Source organism: Gavialis gangeticus, unplaced genomic scaffold (genome assembly GCF_001723915.1).
Source record: "Gavialis gangeticus isolate Ggan-Ray unplaced genomic scaffold, GavGan_comp1, whole genome shotgun sequence".
Lineage (NCBI taxonomy): Eukaryota > Metazoa > Chordata > Crocodylia > Gavialidae > Gavialis > Gavialis gangeticus.
The window spans coordinates 58,237,198-58,246,156 of NW_017729025.1; the positions used below are offsets into that span (position 1 = coordinate 58,237,198).

The window sequence follows — 8,959 nt, forward strand, 5'->3', positions numbered from 1 at the left end:
TGTTTCCTGTACTACGAGTGCTTGTGTAGAGGCATTTGAGGCCTCCTGAAGATGTGTGCACTGGTCCCCTAATCTCAGCATTACCCTGGCCCCTGTTGCTTACCTGGGTATTTGTTCTGCTCATCGGCCTAGGCTGGGCTGTACTTGTGGATGCTGCTTGGTTTAGTGGTCCAAGGCTTTCTCTGCCCTCATCTTCCCCTTCCCCCGATGAGCCTAGTTTAAAGCCCACCGGAGGAGATCCGCCAACCTAGCGGAGAATACATGGTTACCTTTGGGGGAAAGGTGAAGCCCATCCCACCCGAGTATGTCTCTCGTTGTGATGTGTGGGTCGTCTTGGAAGCTGAAGCCTGCCTCAAGACACCATTCCCGAAGCCGCCAGTTGGTCTCTGTGATGCAGGTCTCGTGTCGTCTTCCACGTCCACCCCTAGTTTTTTAATGAGAATGGGGTGAGAGACAGTGTCCAGAAAGACAATGGAGGCAAAGAAATCGGTAAATAGGTTCGCTTTGCTGCCTGGTGCGATAACCAGATTTCCTAGCACATCCTGCAGAGGCCCCACGTTACCCAGTGCCTTCTTTTTACCCCCTATGTATTTTAAAAAAGGACTTCTTGTTGTCCTTGATCCGGGTTTGCTATCCTAAAAAGCTTACTGTAGAGTTTACCAGGTAATCCAAATGTCTCTACTTGGCTTTCTTGCCCTCATTATTATTTAACATCCTGCCAATCCTTGCGCTATTAGCACTCATTTAATATTTTCTTGCAGGTCACATATTAAAACCTTGATTAGTGTAGGGCCTATAACCAACCCCTAAAGAAGCCCAATACAAACAAGCATATTCAATGATGATTCTCCACAGACAACTACTTTTTGAAAGCTGTCAGTTAGCCAGTTCCATTTAATGGATGCTTCACTTACATTGTGTAGTGCTAGTTTTTTTTAATCACAATCTTGTGTGGTACCATGGGTGTGAACAGACATGCTAAGGATCATACAAGCACAACTGGAGGTGACAAGACAAATGCTACAGAACACTACCATACCACAAGTAGGACCTTCCTGTGTAAAATATAACTCTAGATGAAACAGGGATAACTATGATGCACTTCATGATGCCACCAATGGGAAACGTGGAGTTGGTCAGCTCAGCAGCATCCTTCAATGCTTTGCTTCTTGTTTTCCATGAGGGTCTGCAACTTCTGCCCCAGAGAACTCTGGTAATCATGGCTGAAAGGAACACTGGGATCCCTATTCCCCATACCCATAGCAGCAAAGTGATGCAATAACCCAGGCCTCAGCAAAAATTGAGATGATTTTGGTAGCAGAGGATAGAATATCATACTACTCATAAAGTACACATTAAATGTGCTTCAAATTCTGCTTTCAATGGAAACATTTTTGATGTACATCTGCTCATACTCTATGTCAAATATCTACAACAGTCACCGGATTGTAAGAAAGTAAGGCTGGAAAGGAAATCATGAGGCCATCAGCCCCCCATTCAAAGAAGGACCATCCCTGATAAAATCATCTCAGTCAAGTCTCTATCTAACTTGCTCTTGAAATTTTCCAGGGTTGAAGATTCCACAGGTTTTCTAGGTAGCCTGTTCCAATACTTCACCACACTCATAGTCAGAACATTCCTCCTAAACTTCAGCCTAATTTCCTCTTCTGCAGCTTTAGTCCATTGCTCTGACTTCTATCCCCTATGGCAAGAGAGAAAATATCATCTCTATCCTCTCTACAATCACTGTTCAAGTATTTAAAGATGTTAGAACCCAACTCCATGCAGTGCCTAATGACTAGGGAAATGACGATTCAATTGCCCATGGATCCTGGTACTCATTAGCCAGAGCAGAGCAGGGACCAAACACAGCACACATTGCTCACAACAGCTTTATTCAGAATGGAGACAGCTTCGGGCGAGCTCCCTCACAAACAGAATATGGTGAGCAGACCTGAGCAATAGTTCTTTTCAATATTTATACACCTTGGTTCATACATATTAACATTTACCCTGCCTTGTTCCACCTCCAGTTCCACCCATTTCTCCTCCCATTTCAAGCTTCTCCTCTATTTACTGTTTACTTCATTAACATGGAATTGCTTATGCATTTCCTTCATTTACATGCCTCTCTGCTAAGAGCACATGCATAAGACCATGAACTCAGATATTCTTGGTCACTTGATAGTTTTTCTTTGGTCTTTGATGATTTCAGCACCATCTCCAAGGTTTGGCTTCTGTCTTATCTCCTGATGATAGCTGGTGGGCTGCATCTTGTTCTTCTTATACAATGGGCTCTAACACTACCTTGTTTAGAAAACCACTTACCTAAGCATTTGCAAGGTTAGTCTTAATACATCATTCTGCCTGGTGACCAGCAGCTCTGCTGAGACACAGAAAAAAGCCTTCATTCAGCTGCACACTCAGTGCTCCCCAAAATTCATATTGTTACCCAAACAGAAGGCTGTTATCAAATCCTGCCTCAGTCTTTTCTTTATACTAAATAATCCCAGTCCTTTCTGCCTTTCTTCATAAGTCATGCTCCCTAGGCCCCCAGTAATTTCCTTTGCTGTCAGCTGGACTCTTCCAAATCTGTCCACATCTTTCTTGAAATGGAAGTGCTCCATACTGGACACAGTACTCCTGGTGCTGAATACAGTGGAAGAAGTGCTTTTCTTGATTTGTAAGTGACATTCCTGTTAATGCAAACTAATATGCTGTTGGCTTTTTTGCAACAAGAGCATACTGCTGGCTCATATTCAGCTTGTGGTCTACCGTAAACCCCAGGTCCTTCTCTACAGCAGCCTAGTCAATTGTTCCCCAATCTGTATTTGTGCGCACAGTTTCATGCAAAATCAAAGTATATGACATCAGCATAGTTACTTTTCTCAGCCAAACATATAACTTCCTCAGATAATGAAATCAGTGGGAGGGGGGAAGGGAGTGACTTAGGAGGGTACCGGTATAGCCCGTCTCCCTAGAAGTCCTGCTAGAGCAGATGCATCCCAGCCATAGGAGCTGAGAAGATACAGCTCTGTGCCCCATAGTGTATCTGCAGCCCCCTGCCCCTCCCCTCCAGCTCTCCAGTGGTCAGCATAATCCCTCTCTGCCCCCACACCTTTAACCCGAGCACTGAAAGAGCTCTCTACACCACTGACAAGACATGCTTTCCATAAAACCCTATTGACTGGCATTAATGATATTATGATCCTTTAATTTAGTATTAACTGAATTTCATATGAGCATACCCACTTTTTAGCATAGAATTGTTATCAAACTAACCAACCTATGTTTACCTGAGGTATCCCATTCCTCTACTGAATATCAGAACAATATTGGTGCTCTACCAGTGATTTGGAATTGTCTATGTCTTTCAATTTCTATTCAAAATTATTTTCTCAATCAGATCTTTTTAAATTCTTGGGTGCAAGTTATGTTGGCCTGCTCATATAAAAAGGTATGTTCCTTCTAGATGTTGTTTAATATCTTCCCCATTTACTAATGGACTGGGCAACATGTCATTATCATGTGATACATGCACATCCTTTTCCTTTAAAAATGTAGAGCAGAAATATTGTTGATCACTAGGGACCCACTTAAATTGCAGTTTCGCAATTTTCACAGAAACCACAAAAAACAGCGGTTTCCATGATCACCATGAAAAATAGCATTTCCTGCGATTTTGCACAGAATCACCCGAAAAAGAAAAAAAAAGAGCTTACCAGAATACAAAGAAAATATAGGAATCACTGCAGCCATAGACCAAGTGGTGTGAGACAGAGCAACTGAGAGGCTGAGTTTCATAGATCTCATAGATTTCATAGACATTAGGGCTGGAAGGGACCTCGGAAGATCATCGAGTCCAGCCCCCCGCCCAAAGGGCAGGAAGTCAGCTGGGGTCATAGGATCCCAGCAAGATAAGCATCCAATTTGCTCTTGAAGGCGTTCAATGTAGGTGCTTGAACCACCTCTGATGACAGGCTGTTCCAGACCTTGGGGGCTCGGAGAGTAAAGAAATTCTTCCTTATGTCCAGCCTGAAATGGTCTGGCAGTAGATTATAACTGTTTGACCTCATCATCCCTTGGGGTGCTCTGGTGATGAGTTAGTGATGTAGAAGACTCTCTGAAGGCCAGTCAGGAAAGTGAAAGGGTTTCATCACCATCTTTTAAGAGGACTATACCATTGTTTATAGCTTTTATTCTGAATATATTGGAAAACCTCCTTCTTATGCTCACCACAGATTCTTCCCTGATGTCTTGTGTTTTCCTTATTAATTTTCTGTACTTCATGACTTATCTATTTTTTTTACTATCTTGCTACCTATTAATCATATTTCCATTTGCAGTACATTGCTGTTTTATTACAGTTTTTTTAATTGCTGCCTTCTTTTCACACAGAGCCAGCATGGGTTTTACTCAAAAGATTCCTCTTTCTTGTTTAGAGAATCATGTAATAAAACCTTCTTAAAGAACTTCTCATTTTCATTCACATTCTCTGCCTGATTTTTCTTTCCATTTACTTTCACTCATAATTTCCCTCAGCTATGGGAAATTAGCTCACTTGAAGCTGCAAGTGTTTATGCATGTCTATACAAATAAGAGTTGGAACTGTCCTGGGCAGCTGCCCTTACAGACAGAAGGCAAGTTAGAGATGCACTGTAACTTCTGTTCTCTGCTGTAATTCTGTGATATGTTTATATAAGAGGCCTTGCACTGGAAATGGAGTCATGATCCCAGGTCAGGAAAGGCACTTTGTGCTTTTCCAACACCAATTCCAACTGTAAAGCTTGTCCAATAAAAGATACCACTTTAAAAAAAATAAAAACCCTTGAGCATGGTATTTTTCTGGCCTATTTCCTGAACCATTAAAGCTACAACAACTCTCTGACCCTACTTAAAGTGAAAGAGGAATATCTCTTTTACAGCAATATTGCAAGCCATTTCTACAGGTCCCTCTTCTGAAAGCATAACAGAAAAGCAAAGCAACAAAAGAAAAACAAGTCAAGCAAAGAAAAAGCTATTCATGCAATAGTAGTTTAATATAACTATTTTAAAATTACATTGTAAAAAGGTAAGCATGCATTAACAGTGTGATACATTTAACATAAGATCTCTGAGCATCTCAACACTGAAGCTATTTTACTGGAAATTATCATTTATAATGGAGGGAAATTACCAAAATAATTAATATTAATAACTCAAGTCATGAGGAAGGCAGAAGCAATGAACAGAGGCCACAGTGATTGAAACACAAATTGTGCCTCTATTTGATGTTGTAGCAGCTTAATTAAAAACCGGCAAACTCACACTGGATATTGCATTGACTTAACTAAAAAGATTTAAGAATCATGTCTTTAGTTATACCTATGCAACTCTAGAGATAAGGCCAAAGATAAGTGCTTCTTTAGTGATAAGTGCTTCTTTAGGTAACCTAGTAGATACACAGATCATCAGCACTACTTCTAAGTGTAGTAAGGCTCTACAGCAGGGGCTGTCAACCAGGGGTACACCTGCCCCTAGGGGTACTTAGAAAGGTACACGCAGGAGGTTGGGGATGGAGTGTGCCCCAGGGCGCAGTGGTGGCAGCATCTCCCAGCTGCGTTCCCACACTTTGCCTGTTGCCCAGGGGAGGCATGGCAGGCACTGCTGGCCCCACGCAGAGCATCATAGCGCCTCCCTGCCCCCCACCTCAGGTTGTTTTCCTGATTGGCTGTGGTCCAATAGCCAATGGCAAAGAGGCACCATGGCCACCCCCTTCCTGCAGAGCTGCGAGGGTCTCAGTGACAGAGGGGGTAAGTGTGTTTCTGTACACGCTCCCAGGGCAGCACATGATTGGCCAGGCATGAGGCCCATCAGTAGCCCACAGAGCTACATGTGAGATTGGATGTGGGAAAGCAGGGCACGGTGGTGGTAGCCTGGGGTGGTGGGCAGTGGTGGCGGCACGGGATGGTGGTTGGGTGGCAGTGGCACAGGACAGTGGGTGGTGGTAGCCACTGCATGTGAGCTGACCCCCTCCCCTTGCATCCAGCCAGCCAGAGCCTGTGTGGTCACAGAGGGGTGCCACTGCCCTGGCCCCCCCAGGCCTGCACCTGGGAGTGGGCACAGAAACACACTCTCCCCTCACACACCATTCAGACCCTCTGTGCCTCACTACTGCTCCTTGCTTTGAGTGCAGCGCAACAGCCATGCCAATCCCGTCACTGGGTGGGCAGCAGCCCAGCAGTGAGCTGCCCAGTGGTGGGATGCACATGTTGTCACACTGCTCTTGAAGCAGTGGCAGTGAGGTGCAGAGGCAGACCAGAGCCCAGCCCACTTTCGCCCCATGCACAGATCAGGTGGGCACATGTCTCCCCTTGGCATGCAGTGCATGCAGTGGGAGCCCCCTACCCCCATGCCCCTGGACACACCGCTGGGCTCCCATCATCTCATGGCCCAGCCCGGGCCCTATACACCCCTGTCCCACTCTCTCCTGCACTGTGCAGGATCTGACTCTGCCGGGCCTTTCCCTCTCCCCCACTCCACCCCACCCTTCCCACCACACCTACTTACCTGCTGGGGTGGGGGGGTTGTCTGTATCTGCATGTGTGTATATGTGTCTGTCTGTCCCCTACCCACCAAGTGGCAGCAGGCACATGGCATCATGTGGCTCTTGGGGCAGCGGCAGTGGGGTGCAGAGTCAAGCTTGCAGCAGCAGCTACCTCCACCCTGTGCACAGATAGGGGGGCACATGCCCCCCAGGCCTCCACCACAGTGCACACAGTGGCAGGAGCTGCCCCCCCTCTCCACACCCCCCAGACGAGCCACTCCCGCAGCTCCATCCTGCACTCCACCCTGGCTGTGCAGTGCCTGCCCATGCTTCAGCCCCAGCCCCACTCCCTCCCTCACTGTGGGCGCCTCGATCTGCCCTGCCCCTTAAAAACAAGAAATAAAAATAATTCATAGATTTCATAGACATTAGGGCTAGAAGGGAACTCGGAAGATCATCGCATCCAGCCCCACACCCGAAGGGCAGGAAGTCAGCTGGGGTCATAGGATCCCAGCAAGATAAGCATCCAATTTGCTCTTGAAGGTGTTCAATGTAGGTGCTTGAACCACCTCCAATGACAGGCTATTCCAGATCTTGAGGGCTTGGACAGTAAAGAAATTCTTCCTTATGTCTAGCCTGAAAAGGTCTTGCAGTAGTTTATAACCGTTCGAAAGGGTTACATAAAGGGGTACATGAGCTGAAAGGGGTACACTTGTTAAAAAAGGTTGAAAACCCCTGCTCTACAGCATTAAGGCTAAAATTCATGAAGTAACTTAAACATAAGGTTGCTGATTGCTCTCCTCCTATAGGTTAGGGATCAGGGAGTGCATCTACATGAAACATTTACTGCAGAGCTGCCTAATTAGCTCTCCAGTAACCATCTCCATGTCTACACATGCACCCTATTAGGCCACATGAAACTAATAAACACTGGAGCAGGCTAGTACTTGTAAGTACAAGTAATATACTCCAGAGTGTTTTGTTCCTAGGCACACATTCAAACAGTGCACCCAGGAGCAAGAAACTCCAGATCTATAAGTTCTGGAGTTTATTTGTGTACATTAATATCACATGTAGACATGCCCAGTAGGGTCATGTGAAATTTCACCGTCCGTTTTGTTCCGACACTGTTTCAACCAATTTCGAGGTCAAAACAGCAAAATTGGAACAAAACAAAGGCCATCAAAATAGCCTCGAAACAAAACAAAGCTGGTTGAAATGTTTCAAAATGCTTCTCGGTGCCCCGTGCTAGATCGCCCCAGGGCGGGAGGCAGCCCAGATGGGCTGGCTCCCCATCCCCAGCACAACTCAAAACAGCGTCAAAACAGCCTCTCTGTTTTGATGGAACAGAGCGGAACAGCTGTTTCGACTTGAAATGAAATTTGAGATGAAACACTGTTCCCTTGAACTGTCGAAACACAAGGTGAAACACAATGGTGCTCTTTCGCACAGCCCTAATGCCCAGGATCTGGGAGTGTAAGTCACAAACTCAAAGTCACAAGTTCCTTCTGTTTTACCTGGGAATTCATAATGCTTAGTTCACAGAGCAGAGGGACATCTTGGCCAGCCAATAAAAAATGCTGAACAGGGGGATGCATCTGAAATCCTGCCTCTTTCCAGACTTAGCCACCCATCCTCAGCCCTGAGTTAGATGCCTATGTGACATGGGGATACAGCCTATGTCAGGATTTAGGGGCCTTTGTTACTGCTTCTACAGGCAACTGGATCAGAGTGAATTTCCACAGGAACTTAGAAATATTATAAGTCTCTGTTCCAAATAGAAGGCACCTTGCTTTGACTTTGCTTTCTCTAACATAAATACATAGCAACATGTATATTTTAAAAAAGAGCAACTGCTACAAAAATCTCTATCAAAACAAAACACTTTACTGCATACACTTCTCCCCCAGGGGAGAGGATCAGAGAACAAACAAATGACAGATGTTAGTCATGTTGCTTAATGCAGTAGTATAAGGCACTCAGACCCTATGGTGCTGAGTGTGGTATAAGAACCTATGTAGCACAGAGGACACTAGAGTAATTTAATCTGGCACTGTAAAAGGGATAGATGACTACAGCACGGCCTGTATCATATGCCAAAGTTTCATAGTTTCTAGGGTTGGAAGGGACCTGAGCAGATCGTCTAGTCCGACCCCCTGCCATGGCAGGAAGAGCACTGGGGTCAAACGACCCCAATAAGGTGGTCATCCAACCTCCTCTTAAAAACCCCCAGGGTGGGAGCCTGCACCACCTCACTTGGAAGCTGGTTCCAGACCCTAGCTGCCCTGACCGTGAAGTAGCGCCTCCTGATGTCCAACTTAAACCTTCCCTCCGCCAGCTTGTGACCATTGTTCCTGGTCACTCCTTGCGGCGCTCGGGGGAACAGGGACTCCCCCAGCGCCTGCTGATCCCCCCTAACCAGTTTATAACAGG

The 8,959-nt window shown here is 45.6% G+C and overlaps 1 long non-coding RNA gene across 1 annotated transcript; it reads right to left on the bottom strand.

Moving 5' to 3' along the window:
- Positions 1-234: 234 nt before the first annotated feature.
- LOC109299459 lies at positions 235-6,487 on the bottom strand. The gene is made up of 3 exons (XR_002097861.1): positions 6,476-6,487; positions 6,259-6,262; positions 235-424 (listed from the first exon to the last, which is right to left on the bottom strand). It is a non-coding gene; the product is annotated as an uncharacterized LOC109299459 (long non-coding RNA).
- Between the last annotated feature and the right edge of the window lie 2,472 nt (positions 6,488-8,959).